The following is an 18,377-nucleotide window of genomic DNA, read 5'->3' as shown; positions in this document are numbered from 1 at the left end:
GGAGGGAAGGCAACTGGAGGCACAGGGCTCCAGCTAGCGATGGACAGAGGAAAGCCGAAGGCATTTCCCTTGCGGGGAGCAGCACCGAGCACGAGTGAAGCCAGCAGTAAGCAGATGGAGTGGAGGGGTTTATGAGGAAGCCCTTCTTGGTTGGGACTGCAGGTTGGTGTCTATGAGTATGAGAAGAGGCCGGCGGAAGGAAGGGAGAGAGCAGAGCCGTGGTTATCATCCTCACAGGAGGGACTTGCTGTGAGGGCAGCTGTGAGTTACGAAGAATCTGGATCAAGTGCCACATGAAAGAACATGTCATGTACGTCCTATCTGCTGGTTGCTTGCGTGCCTGGATCTCATTTGTTGTGCAGGACTTTGGGGTGGACGAGCGTTTCAGAGAATTCTGATTGAGACACATGATCCCGTTGGCCCTTGGTCCATAGACAGATCATTGGTTTCAGGACGCCTTCACTCCCTGAGCAGAAACCCCAATCTGCACATTCTCCACTCCATCACATAAAAAAAAAATCGTTTCCCCTCTTCTTCTAGTGCGCTTTATCTGTTTCCATTTGATTGATTGGTTGGTTGAGTAATTGCAGTGCTGGGGATAGAACTCAGGGCTTAGCATTGCTAGGTAGGTACTTTCCCACTAAGAGACAGCTACAGCCCATCTCTACAATATTTCCAATACCTAAGAACATGTCAGCGAAGCAGGCAGAACACATTGTTTAGAGAATGATGATGAGAAGAAAGAACTCCATACGTTCAGATCATTTTTTAAAAAAACTATCTACTTATTTAGTGTGCGTGCCTGTGTGGAGGTCATAGGACAACTTGAAGGAGCTGTTTCTTTCTCTCTACCATGGCAGTCCCAGAGATGAATTTACATTGTGAGGCTTGCAGCAGATCCAGATGTTTTTTCCTGAATCTTCTCTCTGCATTTGCCTGAGTCCAGAGATGCAGAAGCAAGCAGTCACAATGGCTGTATACTACACACTGTAAGGGAGATCACACAGGAGGCTCTTGCGTGACTCAGTCCCTGGGTAGTAAAGGCCTGAGTTCAGGTCTTCACATCACTAGTTACATAAATAAAACCCTCTTCTGAGACTGTAATCTACTAATTTCCCTATCCCTGAAGTAATTAGCTGATTGATACATTTTAATACATATGTTACTAAAATGCTGGTAGGCGGGGTAGTTTCCAAAACCAATGAATGGTTTAAAGATGAGAGGTTTTAAAGAACTTTGAGTCTTTGTCTACTCACCAGGTAGCTATTTAGCTTCTACCTTTTCCTCCTGTCGTCTATATCATTACAATCCCCTGCAGGGTTTTCTGATAGAGGCTAGTTGTGGCGCATGCATATAATGCTTCTGGAGATGCTTGGCTCTCTTCTAACCTGTTGTTAATTTCTCCAGTGCCATTGTTATGGGCGCCATGTGTTTCGGATTTCCTGAAGTTTAAAGTCATGTTTATTGCATTTGCAAGTTTGGGGAGGGGTTCCTTCTCCCTATGACATATAGACTATGTCTACATGGTGCCAGACAAGCCAGTCAGTTCATCCAGCGGAGAGCTCAAGACGAGGCCAGGAAGAGAAAGTTTCATAAGTGGACATTTATTTATTTATTATTTATTTATTTATTTTCCCCCTTAAATAGTTGTTTATTGGCAGTGGTCTGGAAGGGATGGCAGAATCAGCATTCGCAGACAACACCACACCAGTCACAAGGGCAGCAAGAGTGATGGGAAAGCCTGAAGGCCCCCTCTTCAAAAGCAAGTGGGTAGGTGGGGGCCTGAAGTGTTGATGGGGCAGCCTTAGTTCACCTCTGTTTAGTAGGCATGGTTAGAGATCAAGAGAGATTCGCTGGCTGCGGCTCCAGAATGACCACTTGGGGTGTACTTTTCTTGACAAGCAAGGCTGTTGGCCAGGGCTCGCTTGATGTATTTATTCCTCCTGAGCAGCCTTCAGGTTCTCCTCCTTCCCGCCCCCGGCCTTCAGAGCAGAGGTCTGCAGGGCCCGGCCATAAGAGGAAGTCAAGGCCCATGGTTTCAGCAGTGGGCACTTGTTGATGGCATTGAGGTTGATGGATGCCTCTTCCTCGCTCTGCCCTCTAGACAGGAAAGTGACTCCAGTGACAGCAGGGGGCACTGTGCGACACAGGGCTGTGACAGTTGCCATGGCAATCTCCTCATTGGAATATTTCTGGGTACCAGCGTGGCCTGGGGTGTTGGGCTTCAGCAGTGTTCCTTCCAGATAGACATGGTGGTCACTCAGAGCCTTGTACACAGCAGCCGGTACCTTCTCAGTCACATACTGGCAGCGCTTTAGGTCATGGTCGCCATCAGGGAGGATTTCAGGCTCCACAATGGGTACAATGCCATTCTGCTGGCAGATGCTGGCATAACGGGCCAGAACATTGGCATTTTTCATGATGGCAAGGGCTGAAGGAGTATGCTCCCCAATCTTGAGCACACAGCGCCATTTGGCAAAGTCAGCTCCATCCTTCTTATACTGGGCACAGCGTTCTGACAGCCCATCCAGCCCTTGGGTGGTGGTCTCACCATTGGTTCCTGCCAGGGGTACCACGCCTTTATCTACCTTAATGCCCACAACGCCGCCCTTGGACTTGATAACTTGGGGGAAGGGACGTCCATCATCCACCTTCTGGTAGAGTGTTTCGTGGAAGAGGATTACCCCCCTTCCCAATGCAGGGGTTCACACGGTCATCAGCAGTTAGTAGCAGCTGCCGCCAGGATGCCCTTGCCCAGAGCCACAATTCGGTGAGCGATGTCAGACAGCTCCTTCTTCTGCTCCGGGGTTAGTGCTGGGTATGGGTAGGGCATGGTGCCAGTGGCAGCATGTTCCTGGCACAGGAGGGGGTGGGTCTGCCGGGTATGGCGGTGGGTGAGCGAAAGGACAGAGGAGCGAACGCGGATAAAGTCACCAGAACCCCGATCTGCGTGCGTTCCAAAAGAACGCAGCCTATTGTGCTGAGGGGGAAGGGGGTGACCCGTAAGTGGACATTTAGCAACGAGAAATCAAAGGTGTTTATCGCCTTTTCCTAGCCTTTCAACTAGTAGTTTTGCTAAAAGCAAAGGATCGAGATGCTGGTTTTATTTTCCTTAAATGCCTTAGTGTTGCTTTCAAAATTAGCACGTTGAACAGTAGAGTCAAAAGACTGGTAGCGTCCCTTACAACATCTTGAGGTCCATGACCTTGCGGGGCTTACCTAATGGTTCTGAACTTTGGTTTCTTCATTTGTGAGGCAGGGGAGCAACCATTTTGAATTTTGAACTGTTGCAAAGGTTATCAGCTCCTATAACATCACTGTGGGTTTAGGGGTCTGAGGCTTAAGTAGGCAGGATAGACCAACTAATAGCAAAGTAAACCTCTGGTGGCTCATGGCATCCTATCTTGAACTATAAAACGTTCCAGTTTGTAGCATCATCTGTGACACACAGTCGTTAGTATTACTTGGTTTCCAAATACTAATTGATTCTTTCAAGGACACATTCTTGATAGAGGCCTTTGCACACACCGTCTTAGAGAAGTTGTATGGGTAGAAGAGAGTGGATTTCTGCTTGTATCTGCAACTTGTACTCTTTGGAGAAACAACACAACTTCTCAGGGGCTTAGGAGACTTGGAAGGTCATATCAGTTTTTGTTATTCAACTAGCATCATTTTCTTTGTTATCTTTAAAAATCAGGGTCTTTTCTTTTACAGGTCCACACGTCTTGTGGGTTTTATAATATTAAAAGAATCTGGTAGGACATACAGAGTCTGGAGAGAAAGTGGCTAATACTGCAGATAAAACACAATACTTGAGAAGATGGGGGCTCAATCCTTTCTCCATCTTTTCTAACTATAATGCTAATGAGAATTAGGGTCCATTGATTTCATATAGTATCTTACACTGGACTTTAATGTTCTCTACCTCTAGTGATATAGAGGTGGCTGTCCTGAAAACTCTCTTTGTAGACCAGGGATTCACCTACCTCTGCCTTGTGAGTTCTGGAATTAAAGACGTGAACCTCCAAAATGCCCAGCTGTGTGGTGTGATTTTAATCTCCCTCAAAGCCTCTGAAGAGTGTTTCTGCCAATCTGGTTCATTCCTTGTTCTTTAGACAAGAAACAGTTCCCACTTTTCTTGCTGTCCCTTTAGAACTCTTTAGTAGCCATCATCTTCGTCAGAATACTTGCAAAAGACCCGGAGCTTGGGCTTGCTAACTGTTAATGCCCCCTTAGTGAAGTCGGAGCGGGAGGGGTCTTGGACCCTCTCCCGTGATTCCCACCATGCCCTCCTGCCATTTGAAGGTAATTCTGCCCTAATTGCACAGAGTCTCTGAGTCTCACGAGGTGCTAAAGTGTATAGTAAGTGCAACGCTAACCAGTGGGGGAGACTATGCCCTTTCAGCTATGCGGAAGCTGTCATCCATGCTGGGGTGAGACTTGCTGTTGGTGTAGCTGCTTTGTCATCACCATCCCTCCTGTAAGTAACCTGTCACTCACGCTAAGTAAGCCCCATAACCTCATTGGTCCCTCGACCCGGAGTTCAGTTTTATCATACTTTGGCTTGTCATTGGTGCTTTATAGACACTACTATTACTTGTGCTAGCTGAGTGGAAGTGGGTTTTTGGTGCAGTGGCTAATCCTGACACAGCTGTGTAACTAACCTGAGGGAAGAGAGTCTGCTGGGTAGGAATAGGCCGTTCACACTCTCTGTATAAGATTTCCTCAGCTGGAGTCTTCTGCGAGCCGCGGGAATGTGTAAGCACGCATACCAGGGAGGATCAGTGCTGCTGTTTATAGAACGAATCTATTGATTGGGTTGCTTATCTAACAGCCTACCATTCAAATCTACATGTTCTCAAATCGGGCCCCAAAGATTACCTCTAAGGTGGGGTTGCCCGTTGTTTGGTGGAGTAAATGGGATTATCCGCTGCTATGCTCTGGATCTTGAGTAGCCACCAAAAGTCTGCGTTAGAAGACTAGTCCTCAGCTTGGTGCTATTGGGATCAGGTGAAATCGGTAAAGAGCAGGGGGCTTTCTGCTCATTGGCAGCACGGGCTTGGATGGAATGGCAGTTGCTTCACTTGTTCCCGCCACGAAGCAAGCAGTTTTGTTCGACCGAGCCTATGATTTCTTGACAATGTGGAAGAGCAGGGCCAAAGGAATAGAGCCAACCAAAAGGACCGAACCCATTACAAGTGTTAGCCAAGAGGAACTTACGCTTATTAAACGGATTGTCTCAGGTCATCTGTTAGAGTTATGAAAAGTTGATGGCCATATCCTCGAATCACTCGTATTTCCTTTTACACGGAGAAGAAATTGCATACTTTCTTCGCCCCTACTTGGCAACCAGCATACTTCCAGATAGCTTTACAAATGCTGTTATAGAAACACCGCAGACTGTCTTGAAGTAGTTGTTTTTGTTTTGGCCAGCGCTCTTCATCCTTTTGGTCCTCCTAGCCTTTGGCACAGTGCCTAGTCTATAGTAGGTTGAATTCATGCAGAAATGACTGAACTCATGCAAGGTTTGAAATGGAGTTTTTTTTTTTTTAACTGCCTTCCAATTCTTCTGCCAGAAATGGACAGAATAAGCCCTTCCCCCACCCCGTGCAATACACCGTTAACATTTCAGCCAAAGAGAAAACGTCCCACGTCTCTCAGCCAGTTGCCGCACTGCCCTTCTGTGCCTGGCTTTATGAAGTTGTTAAAAAAAAAAGTTTTCCTTGGAAAACTTTCACCAAGAAACTACCTAATGGGGGCCAGCTGCAGCTCCAGGTTTTATGAACACTTTGATAGAAACCACATTAAATAGCAACACTGGTTCACACATCAATTTCTCGTGTTAAATCCAAGTTTGGGCACGTGGGGAGTACATGTGATATTTACTTTTCAACATCATCATTACCAAAAAAAAAAAAAAAAAAAAACCCAAACCACCCACCCAAATAAAACAGCAGCGGCAGCAGCAACAACAATAACATCAACAAACCCCAAACGGATTTGCTTAGTCCCCAGCAGCCATAAAATCAGAAAATGCCAAAGCGCCATGAGAAAACTCAAGCTGCTCACAAAATATTTCGTGTTTGGAGCTCAGTGAAGCAGTCGAGGGTCAAGAATTACCAGGGAAATACTCCCACAATTCCCTAAGTGGTAGTAGCAGGCTTTAGGCTGTTTCTTCTGCTGCTCACTGTGGTAGCTGTGTGGCCCGGCCAGCACTGACACTTTTTTTTTCTCTAGTTGATTGCCCCTGCGTTGGTATTTCCCTTTGGTGCAATCTCTGGACTTCATTGGCTCCAGATGTCTCACCCCCTTGCCTCTGTAGGCACCCAGGCGGGAGGACAAGGTAGAAATGGTCCAGCGGCCACTGAATGGATCCATATGCAGAGAAGTAGGTGTGGCTTTTTGGCCTCCGAAATTTGCATTAGAACCCTGATTCTTATAAGGTGTTGCTCATCACTTGCTTAATTGAGAAAACCAGGTACATAGTACCCTGGGGGCTGTTGATCCTGCGTGAATAATGGGTAGTAAGAACCACACAGCTCTGGGTTTGTCTCTAAGCTGTATTTTTTTTTTACTGTTGTATTTGTGTAATCTTCAGACTTTCCATATCTACATCAATGACAAATAACATCTTGCACAGCCGCAAGGAGGATGAAACGAGATTGTGCATGGACAGCAGCCAGTACATGGTAGTTAGTTCACAGGAACGATAGCTATTTTGATCATTGTCTTTTAAGAATGACTACATTTTACTGATTGCTTTACATTTATTTACTCCGTATGTGTGTGTGATTGCATGTGGGTGAGTGTGAGCGCACACATGCCCACACACCCATATGCCTTGACACAAGTATTGTGGTCAGAGGGCAGCTTGCAGGAGTCAGTTATTTCCTCCTGCTATAGCGGTTCTGGGGAGGGGTCAAGCTCAGGTCCTTAGGCCTGGCAATAGTCACCCACTAAACCATATTGTTGGCAAGCCCTGGAATTATTATGGCTGACTGTTGATGAGGGATGAGTATTCCAATTCAGTGCATTCCAATGAATAGCTATTTTAACTTTGTTAACTTAAAACAACAAAAGAGGTGACATGAAGTTAGGAGGATGGTGTGTGTAGGAGGTCCTGAGAGTAACTGAATAATACTCCCAAAACAATGGAATTGCTGCACATGGTTCCCTTTTCAGATTTTTCTAAGTCAAAGTCTGCCTAGAATTTTCAGCCTGAAGCAGAAGTTTTCACTGCTGTTCACGTACAATTCTTTTTTCTTTCTTTTTCAACAAGTGAAATAATTATTTAATGCAGTTCTAGGTATCTGACCAAAGGTTTTGCACATACCAGGAAATCCTCTACTACTGATCTGCACCCCCAAACAGACTTGGTAAAGAAGATGCTTGAATCTCTAAAGACCTTCCAAACACTGTCCAATAGCATGACAGCCAGATTGCTTTCTTCTGAAGGCAGTAGAGAGACATGAGAAAACCTACAAGCTGAAAACTGGGTCTTTCAGGAAGATTCACATTGTAGGGGTGATTTTCCTTCACAAGTCAGTCTAGAAACTCAATAACTTTAATGTTAAATTTGGCCCCGAGTTTCCTTGTAGCGAGGTAGTATTGAAAATATGATTCTAGGCCGAAATGGGGAAAGACTAAAGACTTTTCTGGTAAAATGTAGAATGAGAGAGGATATACACTCCATTCCTGTTTATAGTGCTCAAAATCTTAGCTACAACAATAAGACAAAGAAGCAAAAACTAGAGGCAATACAAGTAGAAAACTATTCAATCAGATGACATGACTGTGTACTTAAATGACTCTAAAGATTCCATAAGAAAAAAGCTTTGATCTGATAATGAACAAGCAAATATCACTAGTATTTCTGTACTCCAATAACAAACTTGCTGAGAAAAAAATCATGGAAAAATTCCATTCATGATATCTTCAAAATTAATATCTACAAATAAAGCAAAAAGAAACCTCTGCAATGAAAACTTTAAGACACTTAAGAAAGAAATTGATGTGTTCTTGCAGTACCTGTCCTGTAAAGTCTTCTGAAAGACCCAGGCTCCTGGATCGATAGAATATTGTGAAAGCCAGAAAAAAACTACATGTTCAACACAATCCTCATTAAGATGACAATATCATTTATATAACTAAAACAAACAATTTTAAAATTTTCATGAAAGCACAAAAGACCCCAAATAACCAAAGCATTCTTAAGCAGAAAGAACAGTGCTGGAAGTGAAAGACGACTTCAGATTACAACACAGAGCCATAGTAACAAAATAACATGGTACTGGTTCAAGCGCAACATAGACCAATCGGATGGAGTGTATAAGCCAGAAATAGCTTACACAGCTATGACCATTTAGTCTTTAAATTTTTTTATTGTTTAAAATTATAATATACTCACATCACTTCTCCCTTTTCTATTTCTTCCCACCATCCTTCCCATGCATCCTCAAATCTCTCTCTCAAATTCACAGCCTCTGTTTCTTTAGTGCTACATATGTGTATATACTTATTTATATATTCATATATAGTTTATATTCATTTATATATTCATATATATAATCTATACAATATTAGTTGTATGCATAGGATTTCAGGGCTGACCACTTTGGAGCGCTTTGCTGGGGAAGATTATTTTTTCTGTTCTCATTATTCCTTAGTTGCTATGGTGTCTTGGATAAGAATGGTCCCCATAAGCTCATATACTTGTATGCATGGTCATCAGGGAATGGCACCATTTGAGAGGGATTGACAGGTATGGTTCTGTTGAAGTAGATTGGGCCTTGTTAGAGGAAGTTGTCACTGGGGATGGGCTTTGGGCTTTTAAAAGCCCAGTCTCATCCCAGCATCTCTCTCTCTTCCTGCTGCCTATGGATCTGGATGTAGAACTTTCAGCTCCTTCTCTAGTGCCATATCTGTCTGCTTGCTGTCATGCTCCTTGCTATGATGACAATGGATTAAACCTCTGAATTTGTAAGCCAGCCTCAATTAAATGCTTTTCTTTATAGGAGTTACTGTGGTCATGGTGTCTCTTCACAGCAATAGAAACCCTAACCAAGACAGTTGTCTGTAGTTCTTTGTCTAGGGTTGAGGCCCCAGGGGTTGTCCCCTTCATTGTTAGTATATCTTTTTGAGCTTCTTTGTTCAGATCTTCCTTGGCAGCCATAACCACCTAACTTTTGTGATACTGTGAAGAGGAAGAAAGTGATATAAAAGGAAGAGGAGGGAGTATAAGAAAAGTTAGTGAAGGGAAGAAATGACAAACTATTAGATTTTTTTCTTACATGCAGAGTTTATGTTTAACTATATATGTATTTATGTATATGACATCAAAGCAAAAAGGGGTCCATTTAGAAGGAAGAGTGATGGTCAAAGGTCATTGGTTAAAAAATAAAGAAACTGCTTGGCCCTCATAGGTTAGAACATAGGTGGGTGGGGTAAACAGAACAGAATGCTGGGAGGAAGAGGAAGTGAGTTCAGATTCAATAGCTCTTCTCTCTGGGGCAGACGGCGATGAAGCTCCGACCCAGGATGTACGTAGGGTAGAATCTCTCTGGTAAGTGCACCTCAGTGCTACACACATTAATAGAAATGGGCCAGGCAGTGTTTAAATGAATACAGTTTGTGTGTTGTTATTTTGGATAAAGCTAGCCGGTGGCGGGAGCTAAGTGGCGGAATGCAACCCGCGGCTCCCACTACAGAAGAGGACAAAATGGTAGTTAGTAGATGAATATGAATGAAATATATATGAGGAGTTAAAGCAATAGCTTAGTAAAGTATTTGCTACGCAAAGCCATGTCACCCATGTAAAAGCCTAGTGTGTGACTATAATCCCAGTGTGGGTAGAGGTGGGTGAACCCTAGGATCTCACTGGTTAGCAGTCTGGCTAAAACAGCAAGCTTCCAGTTTAATGAGAAACTTTATCTTAGGGGAATAAGCCAAAGAGCAATCGAAGATAACACCCTACATCTTGCTCTATATACTACACACATGTGCATGGGGTCATACACATATGTACACACACACACACACAGAGGGGGGGCTATAGGAGAAAGAAATACTGAAAAAGAGTTGAGGAAAGGAGTAGGGCCGCCACACATCTGCACATACATGATAAATACATAATTGTCATATACAAATATATGTGAATATGCCATAATAAAATGCAGTAGATTATTTTGTGTATTGACTGAAAATTTAGTAAAGTACTTCTCTGAGGTGTTCAGCAGTAAATATTATAAGCTAATTAAGTAAAAAATACAGCTGGGAAACAAAATATAAATCCTCAACTCTTCTTGTTAATAGAATAGCTACCATATGCTGCGTTAACAACCCCAGGCTTCAGGCATTTAATACAATGAAAACAGTATTTTATCAGTCATGTTTTATGTTTAACATGGTTCAATACAAGTGAGTTTTCCCCATGTCTTCCCTCAGTAGCATCACCAGAGAACATCTCAACTATGTCCTGAGCCTTTTATTAAAGGCCAAGGCAAATTGGAAGAATCATATGGATACCTACTAATATAGAAGCTTTCTGAAATATATACATATATAAAAGGGATCTCTATGGAGTCACCAAATAATAGGGTAATCAGTGTCCCAACTAGCCATCTGTTGCCACCAAGTAAAACCTCCAGTGTCAGGGATGGGTTACTTCTTGTCAAGTCATTGGCGAAAGAAGTTTCATGGAAACACCCAAACATCACAGGCTATTCCAAAAGCTATTGGTTCCTCTCCATAACCTGATTCTAAGGCTCTATTGCTGAAAACAACACTTACACCATGGAGCACAGAGAATTCTAGCTTATGCCTAACTAGAAACTTCATCCCTGCTGAATAACATTCACGTTACTGGAAGGGACTCTGCATGCTATTGGAGGAGGAAGGTAATTGTCTATGTCACCCAGTTGCAAATGTTGTGACCTGTAGCAGTGGCATATCTGCAGGATTTACTGGTGTAACAGCTTCCCAAATGTTATGGGAGAGACTGACCATGGTTTGTTGGGATTTGAGGTTCACCCCATATCCTGGAACCCACACCTGACACTGCCAAAGTGAAAAAGAGCCTGGGACTAGATAGGCCATGGGTCTAGGGACAAACCTAAGGCTATTACCATGCTGAAGGCACATAGCAATGAAATGACTCCTAAGGACAGATCAGGGCTTGGCTCAACCCTCATCTGAGAAACTTCTTGCAGTAGATGGGGATTAACACAGAGACACAGAGCTGGACCATGTGCAGATAGTGAGACACTTTAGAGCACTCAGTCCTAAAAGAATGACTTTATCCACACCTCTCCCTCAAGACTCGGGGATCTAGATGGAAGAGGGGCTTCCAAAAGGAGGGTAAGACTCCTGGACCTGGATAGAAGTGGGAGGACCTTGGACTTCCCGCAGGGCAGGGAATCTGGACTGTTCTTCATTCTCGAGAGGGAGGGAGAATGGAGTGGGGGGGNGGAGGGGGAGGGAAATGGGAAATGGGGAGGAGGTGGAATTTATTTTTCAACAACTAAAAAAAATAAAAAAACAAGTTTATAAAAAATAAATAAACTGAAATTATATTAATTAAAAAAAAGGAGGGTAAGAGCCAAAAGCAGTGGATGACTCTAAGTGAACAGTGTTCTCCTTATACAATAGGCCTGATGTGTACGTGAGCTCACAGAGACTTTGATAACATATACAAGACCTTCACGGGTTCAAGCCAGATGGGGTCCCAGCACCGAGAGGGGAAGTGGACACAAGGTCTTGCTCCTAACCAAGAATCTGTCTGCAGCTGATACCTTCTTATAAACAGAAAATCATTTTTCCCCCAATAGATTGTCTCTGGGTGTTCAGCCACAATCCAGGGCAGGCCTCATACTCAGAAGTTGTTGGCCGCCACAAAACAAACTCTGCTTTTGTGGGCTTTTGTTTTACTTCACCTTATTTTGGCATGTTTTGATTTCCATTTTTTGTGGGTTATTTTTATGTTGGTCTTTTTTAATTTTTGAAAGGGGAGAGACAGAGAGAGGGAGGGAGAGAAAGAATAAAGTAGGAGATGGGGGGAGATCTAGGGGGAGTTAGGCTTGGGGGAAGGGAGCATAATCAAAATATATCACATGAAAAATAGTTAAATCAAAAAATAATAAAAACAGAAAAAGAGAAGGCCAGGGCAAGAGAACTCTGAGAAGTCTGACAAAGAAATGCTTGTTTGGTATCTGTAATGCCAATCATACTTGATAGCTCTTGGTAGTTCATCTTGGGAATAAGCCCAAGTTTCTGATGCTCTTAAGCAGATGCGGAGCTATTCCAAACCTGTATCTCCTCACACCCCAGGGATGTCTTTAAGCAGGACCATATTTCTTTATCATCTCTTTTGAAATCTACTCAAAATGGCTCAATTAGTGTCTGGGACATTACTATTGCCAGTCACACTGGTTTACTATAGGAATATTTGCTGTCACTGCCTGGCTTATTACATGCCTTAAATGTTCAGGGTATCTGATGGTTTAGGAAGGAAGTTCCGTTGGGGAGTCAAGCAGCTTTCTGAAGCTATCTCATTTAGAAGGGTTTCTTCGCCCCACCTATCAAGAGTAAAACTTTGAACTCACAGATCTTGCAATTATATGCTTTTTAGCTTGTTATATTTTCCTTAACTACATTTAATTGATTAATTAGTTAATTAATTGTGTGTATGCCTGTGTGTCCACACACACTTTTCATTCCACTGTGTGCGTGCATGTGGATGAAACTTCCAGGAGTCTCTTATCTCCTTCTACCATGTGGGGTGTGGAGATTGAACTCAGAATGTCAGAACAGTCAGCAAGCACCTTAGCCTGCTGAGCCATCTTGCACACTGTCATAGTAGGGGTTTCTATTGCTGTGAAGAGACACTGTGACCATGGCAACTCCTTTTTTTCATGTATTTTATCAATATTTTTTTAAATTGTTTTTATTGAGCGAAATATTTTTTCTTTTCTTTTTTGGTTTTTTGAGACAGGGTTTCTCTGTGGTTTTGGAGCCTGTCCTGGAACTAGCTTTGTAGACCCGGCTGGTCTCGAACTCACAGAGATCCACCTGCCTCTGCCTCCCAAGTGCTGGGATTAAAGGCGTGCGCCACCACCGCCCGGCTGAAATATTTTTTTTGCTCCCCTCCCTTCCTCTCCTCTCTCCTCCTACCCTCTCCCCTGGTTCCCATTCTCCCAATTTACTCAAGAGATCCTGTCTTTTTGTACTTCACATGTACATTAGATCCATGTATGTCTCTCTTACAGTCCTCTTTGTTGTCTAGGTTCTCTGGGATTTTGAATTGTAGGCTGCTTTTTTTTGCTTTATGTCTAAAAGCCACGTAGGAGTGAGTACATGTGATATTTGCCTTTCTGGGTCTGGGTTACCTCACTCAATATGATGTTTTCTAGCTCCATCCATTTGCCCTCGAATTTCAAGATGTCATTATTTTTTTATGCTGTGTAGTACTCCAATGTGTAAATGTACCACATTTTCCTTATCCATTCTTCGGCTGAGGGGCATTTAGGTTGTTTCCAGGTTCTGGCTATGACAAACAATGCTGCTATGAACGTAACTGAGCACATGTCCTTGTGACATGATTGAGCAGCCTTTGGATACATACCCAAAAGTGGTATTACTGGGTCTTGAGGAAGGTTGTTTCCTACTTTTCTGAGAAATCGCCACACTAACATCCAAAGTAGCTGTACCAGCTTGCATTCCCACCAGCAATGCAGGAGTGTTCCCTTTTCCCCACATCCTTTCCAGCATAAGTTGTCATCAGTGTTTTTGATCTTGGCCATTCTTACAGGTGTAAGATGGAATCTCAGAGTTGTTTTGATGTGAATTTCTCTGATAGCTAAGGATGTTGAACATTTCTTTAAGTTTCTTTCAGGCATTTTAGAATCCTCTGTTGAGGGTTCTCTGGTTAGGTCTGTACTCCAGTTTTTATTGGATTATTTGTTCTTTTGATGACCAATTTCTTGAGTTCTTTGTATATTTTGGAAATCAGCCCTCTGTCCGATGTGGGGTTGGTGAAAATCTGTTTTGTCTTGTTGACAGTATCTTTTGCTTTACAGAACCTTTTCAGGTTCAGGAGGTCCCATTTATTAATTGTTTCTCTCAGTGTTTGTGCTACTGGGGTTATATATTCAGGAGGTGGTCTTTGATCCATTTGGACTTGAGTTTTCCACATGGCAATATATATGAATCTATTTTTATTCTTCTACATGTTAATATCCAGTTATGCCAGCACCATTTGTTGAATATGCTTCCTTTTTTCCATTTTATATCTTTTGCTTCTTTGTCAAAAATCAGGTGTTCATAGGTGTGTGGATTAATATCTGGGTTTTTGATTTGGTTCCATTGGTCCTCCTGTCTGTTCTTATGCCAATACCAGGCTGTTTTCATTACTGTAGCTCTGTAGTAGAGTTTGAAGTCAGGGATTGTGATGCCTCCAGAAATTCCTTTATTGTACAGGATTGTTTTGACTATCCTGAGTTTTTTTGCTTTTTCATATGAAGTTGAGTACCATTCTTTTGAGGCCTATGAAGAATTTTGCTGGACATTGCATTGAATCTGTAGATTGATTTTCGTAAGATTGCCATTTTTACTATGTTAATTCTACCTACCCAAGAGCATGGGAGATTTTTCCACTTTCTGGTGTCTTCTTCAATTTCTTTCTTCAAAGACTTAAAGTTCTTGTCATACAGGTCTTCCACTTGTTTGGTTAGAGTTACTCTGAGATATTGATGGAGGAAGGTCATTGAGCAATAAAGAAACTGCTTGGCTGGCCCTGATAGGTTAAAGCATAGGTGGGAAGAGTAAACAGAATAGAATTCTGGGAAGAAGAGGAAGTGAGGTCAGACTCTGCTCTGCTCCCGGAGAGACCCGACAGCTCTGTTCTCTGGAGCAGAGACACCATGCTCAGCTCTCCTGGGTAGACTCGACAGCTCTGCTCTTTGGAGCAGAGATGCCAGGATCCGCTCTCCCAGGCAGCTCCGACCCAGGATGGACGGAGGCTAGAATCTTCCCAGTAAGCGCACCTTGGGGTGCTTACACACATTATTAGAAATGGGTTAGAACAATATGTAAGAGCTAGCCAATAAGAAGCTGGAACTAGCCGGGCCAAGCGGTGTTTAAATGAATACAGTTTGTGTGTTGTTATTTCGGGCATAAACTAGCAGGCGGTCGGGGTGCTGGGGACGCAGCCCCGCCACTTCTTATTTCAACAAGATATTTTGTGCTATTTGTGGCTATTGTGAAGGGTGATGTTTCTCTAATTTCTTTCTCAGTCCATTTATCATCTGTGAAAAGGAGGGCTACTGATTTTTTAGAGTTAATCTTGTATCCTGCTACCAGACCTGTCCAGTGGTGAGAGTGGGGTGTTGAAGTCTTCCACTATTAGTGTGTGTGGTTTAATGTGTGACTTAAGCTTTAGTAGTATTTTTTTTTAACATATGAGGATGTCCTTGTATTTGGGCCATAGATGTTCAGTATTGAGATTTCCTCTTGATGGATTTTTCCTGTGACCAATATGAAATGTCCTTCTTTGTCTCTTTTGATTGATTTTAGTTCAAAGTCTATTTTGTTAGATATTAGTATAGCTACACCAGCTTGTTTTTAGGTCCATTTGATTAGAATTTTTTTCCCAACTCTTTACTCTGAGGTTGTCTTTGAGGTTGAGGTGTGTTTCTTGTATACAGCAGAAGAATGAATTCTGTTTTCATATCCAATCTGTTCACCTGTGTTTTTTTATAGGTGAGTTGGTTCTATTTATATTAAGGGATATTAATGACCAGTGATTGCTAGTTCTTGTTATTTTAGTTTTTGTTATTGGTAATGTTATTGTGTGCATTTCCCCCTTCTTTGTGATTTACTGCTGTGAGGTCAACTATTGCCTGTGTTTTTGTGGATGTAGCTGATTTTCTTGGGTTGGAGTTTTCCTTCTAGTACTTTGTGTAGGGCTGGGTTTGTGGGTAGGTATTGCTTAATTCTGGTTCTGTCATGGAATATCTTGTTTTCTCCTTCAATGGTCATTGAAAATTTTGCTGGGTATAGTATTCTAGGCTGGCATTCATGGTCTCTTAATGTCTGCATAACACTTGACAGGATCTTCTGGCTTTCATTGTCTTTAATGAGAAGTCAGGTGTTATTCTAATAGGTCTGTCTTTACATGTTACTTGGGTTTTTCCATTGCTGCTCTTAATATCTTTCTTTATTTTGTATGTTTAGTGTTTTGATTTTTATGTGGTGAGGGGACTTTTTTTGATCCATTCTATTTGGTGTTCTGTAAGTTTCTTGTATCTTCATATGCATATCTTTCTTTAGGTTGGAAATGTTTTCTTCTATCATTTTTTGACTGTATTTTCTGTGCTTTTAAGTTTGACTTCTCCTTCTCCTATCCCTATTATTCTTAGGTTTGGTCTTTTCATGGTGTCCCATATTTCCTGGATATTTTATGCTAAACTTTTGTTAGATTTAATATTTTCTTTGACAAATGAGTCTATTTCCTCTATTATATCTTCAGTGCTTGAGATCCTCTCTTCCATCTCTTGTATTTTGCTTTTCCTCTGATTGGTATATTTGGGGCTGTGTCTCTGGTGATTAATCTTCCAGGTGACAGTGAATCCAAGGCTCATATGGTTACTCCTTGTGGTATAGTCAGGGCCATGTTTCCAGTCACCCCGGAGGTCACTGAGTGTTTCTGGAGGTCGCTCAGCACTCTTGTGGGTCACTCTGCAATCCTGGGTGTTGTTCAGCCCTGATCCCATGGATCAGATTGCTTGCTTGGGGCCGCTCCTGCTGAGGTTGATACCTTGTGCTTGTTCTGGCAGAGGTCACTGGCTCAGGCCTGCTCCAGTAGAGGTCTCTGGCTGGGGCCTACTTGCTCAGGGGTTGCTCCCTTGTACTTGCTCCTGTGGAGGCCACTGCCTTTGGCCTGCTCCAGCTGTGGTCGCTGGCTCAGACCTGCTCCAGTGGAAGTCACTGGCTCAGTCCTGCCCTGGTCCTGTGGAGGTTACTGCCTCAGGCCTGCCTTTGCAGATGTTGCTGGCTCAATCCTGCTCCTGTGGAGGTGCTGCCTCAAGCCTGCTTCAGCTGAGGTCACTGGCTCAGGCCTGTTCCTACAGATGTCCCTGGCTTGGGTCTGCTCCTGTGAAAGTCCCTAGCTTGGGCCTGCTCCTTCGGAGGTCCCTGATTTGTGCCTGGTCCCACAAAGGTCTCTGGGTTGGACCTAACCATGACAACTCTTATAAAGGAAAACATTGGATTGGGGCTGGTTTACAGGCTCAGAGGTTTAGTCTATTATTTTCATGTCAAGAAGCATGGTGACATGCAGGCAAACATGGTGGCATGCAGGCAGAAGGAGCTGAGAGGTCTGCATCTTGATCTGCAGGTGGAAGGAAACTGTGTGCTACACTGGGCATAGCTTGAGCATATGAGACCTCAAAGCTTGCCCCAGCAGTGACACACTTCCTGCAACAAGGGCACACTCCTAAGAGTACCACTTCCTAAGTATCAAGGTTTCAAACCCAAGATTCTTTGTGGGCCATTCCTGTTCAAACCACCACAGAGACCCTCATTATAGTCTTTCTTTCTTTTTTTTTTAAAAGCTTAAACATTCAAGGGTGGTCTCCTCCATCTGAAATGTTAGTTTGTGCTAATGCTACCAACTTGTAGGGATGAAATGAGGTTAAGACAAGATGCCCACTGCAGGACAAATGACAGTTTAAGGAGAACAATGTGTAGTGAAATAGTAGTAGTGGAGTTCAAGCAGCAGAATGTTGGAGCCACAGAGTGATAACTACAAGAAACTAGCAAGTATGCCTTAGTAACTTGGAAATTATTGACAGAGCTAGAGGTTTTTTTTAATGAATGCAGTTATATCTGTTTTTCTTTGTTATTCAATTCACTTGATTTATTTGATGGCATATCGTGAGCCACTCTGTGGATGGATAGCATGATTTAGTCTTAGGGCATTAGTAGTAATGTAGAGCATAGAAATGACCATGTGACTTAGCTTCAAAGTTGGGTGACTGGTAGTGGTACATGTCATCTCCCTTCTTCTCCAAGGAGTTTTGGAGAATAATTGTTTAGTGGGTATTAGGAGGGAGATGGAACTAGGACCTAGAATTGAGAGCCCTTGAAAATAGAAGGATAATGAGATTTCTAGAAAATGCAGGTGTGGTGGAGAGGTGGGTTCATGGAAGACAGCAGTTATAAAAAAGGGGGCCAGTAGTCTGGAAGAAAAAGGAGGTGAACAAGTAGCTGATGGGGGACCTGGGTTTATAGGTCGGCTGCTAGAGTGCTTGCTTAGCATGCATGAAGCCTTGGGTTCCAGCCCCAGCACCTCAGAAACTAACTGGGCATGGAAATGCACGCCT

General features: G+C 43.0%; 1 pseudogene; it reads right to left on the bottom strand.

The window, feature by feature from the left end:
- Positions 1-1,788: 1,788 nt before the first annotated feature.
- Positions 1,789-2,942, bottom strand: LOC126512094 (fructose-bisphosphate aldolase A-like; annotated as a pseudogene).
- Positions 2,943-18,377: the final 15,435 nt, after the last annotated feature.

This window comes from Alexandromys fortis, unplaced genomic scaffold (genome assembly GCF_014885135.2).
Source record: "Alexandromys fortis isolate MF-2015 unplaced genomic scaffold, M_Fortis_MF-2015_v1.1 scaffold_95, whole genome shotgun sequence".
Taxonomy (NCBI): domain Eukaryota; kingdom Metazoa; phylum Chordata; class Mammalia; order Rodentia; family Cricetidae; genus Alexandromys; species Alexandromys fortis.
This window is presented reverse-complemented; position numbering and strand designations above follow the sequence as displayed.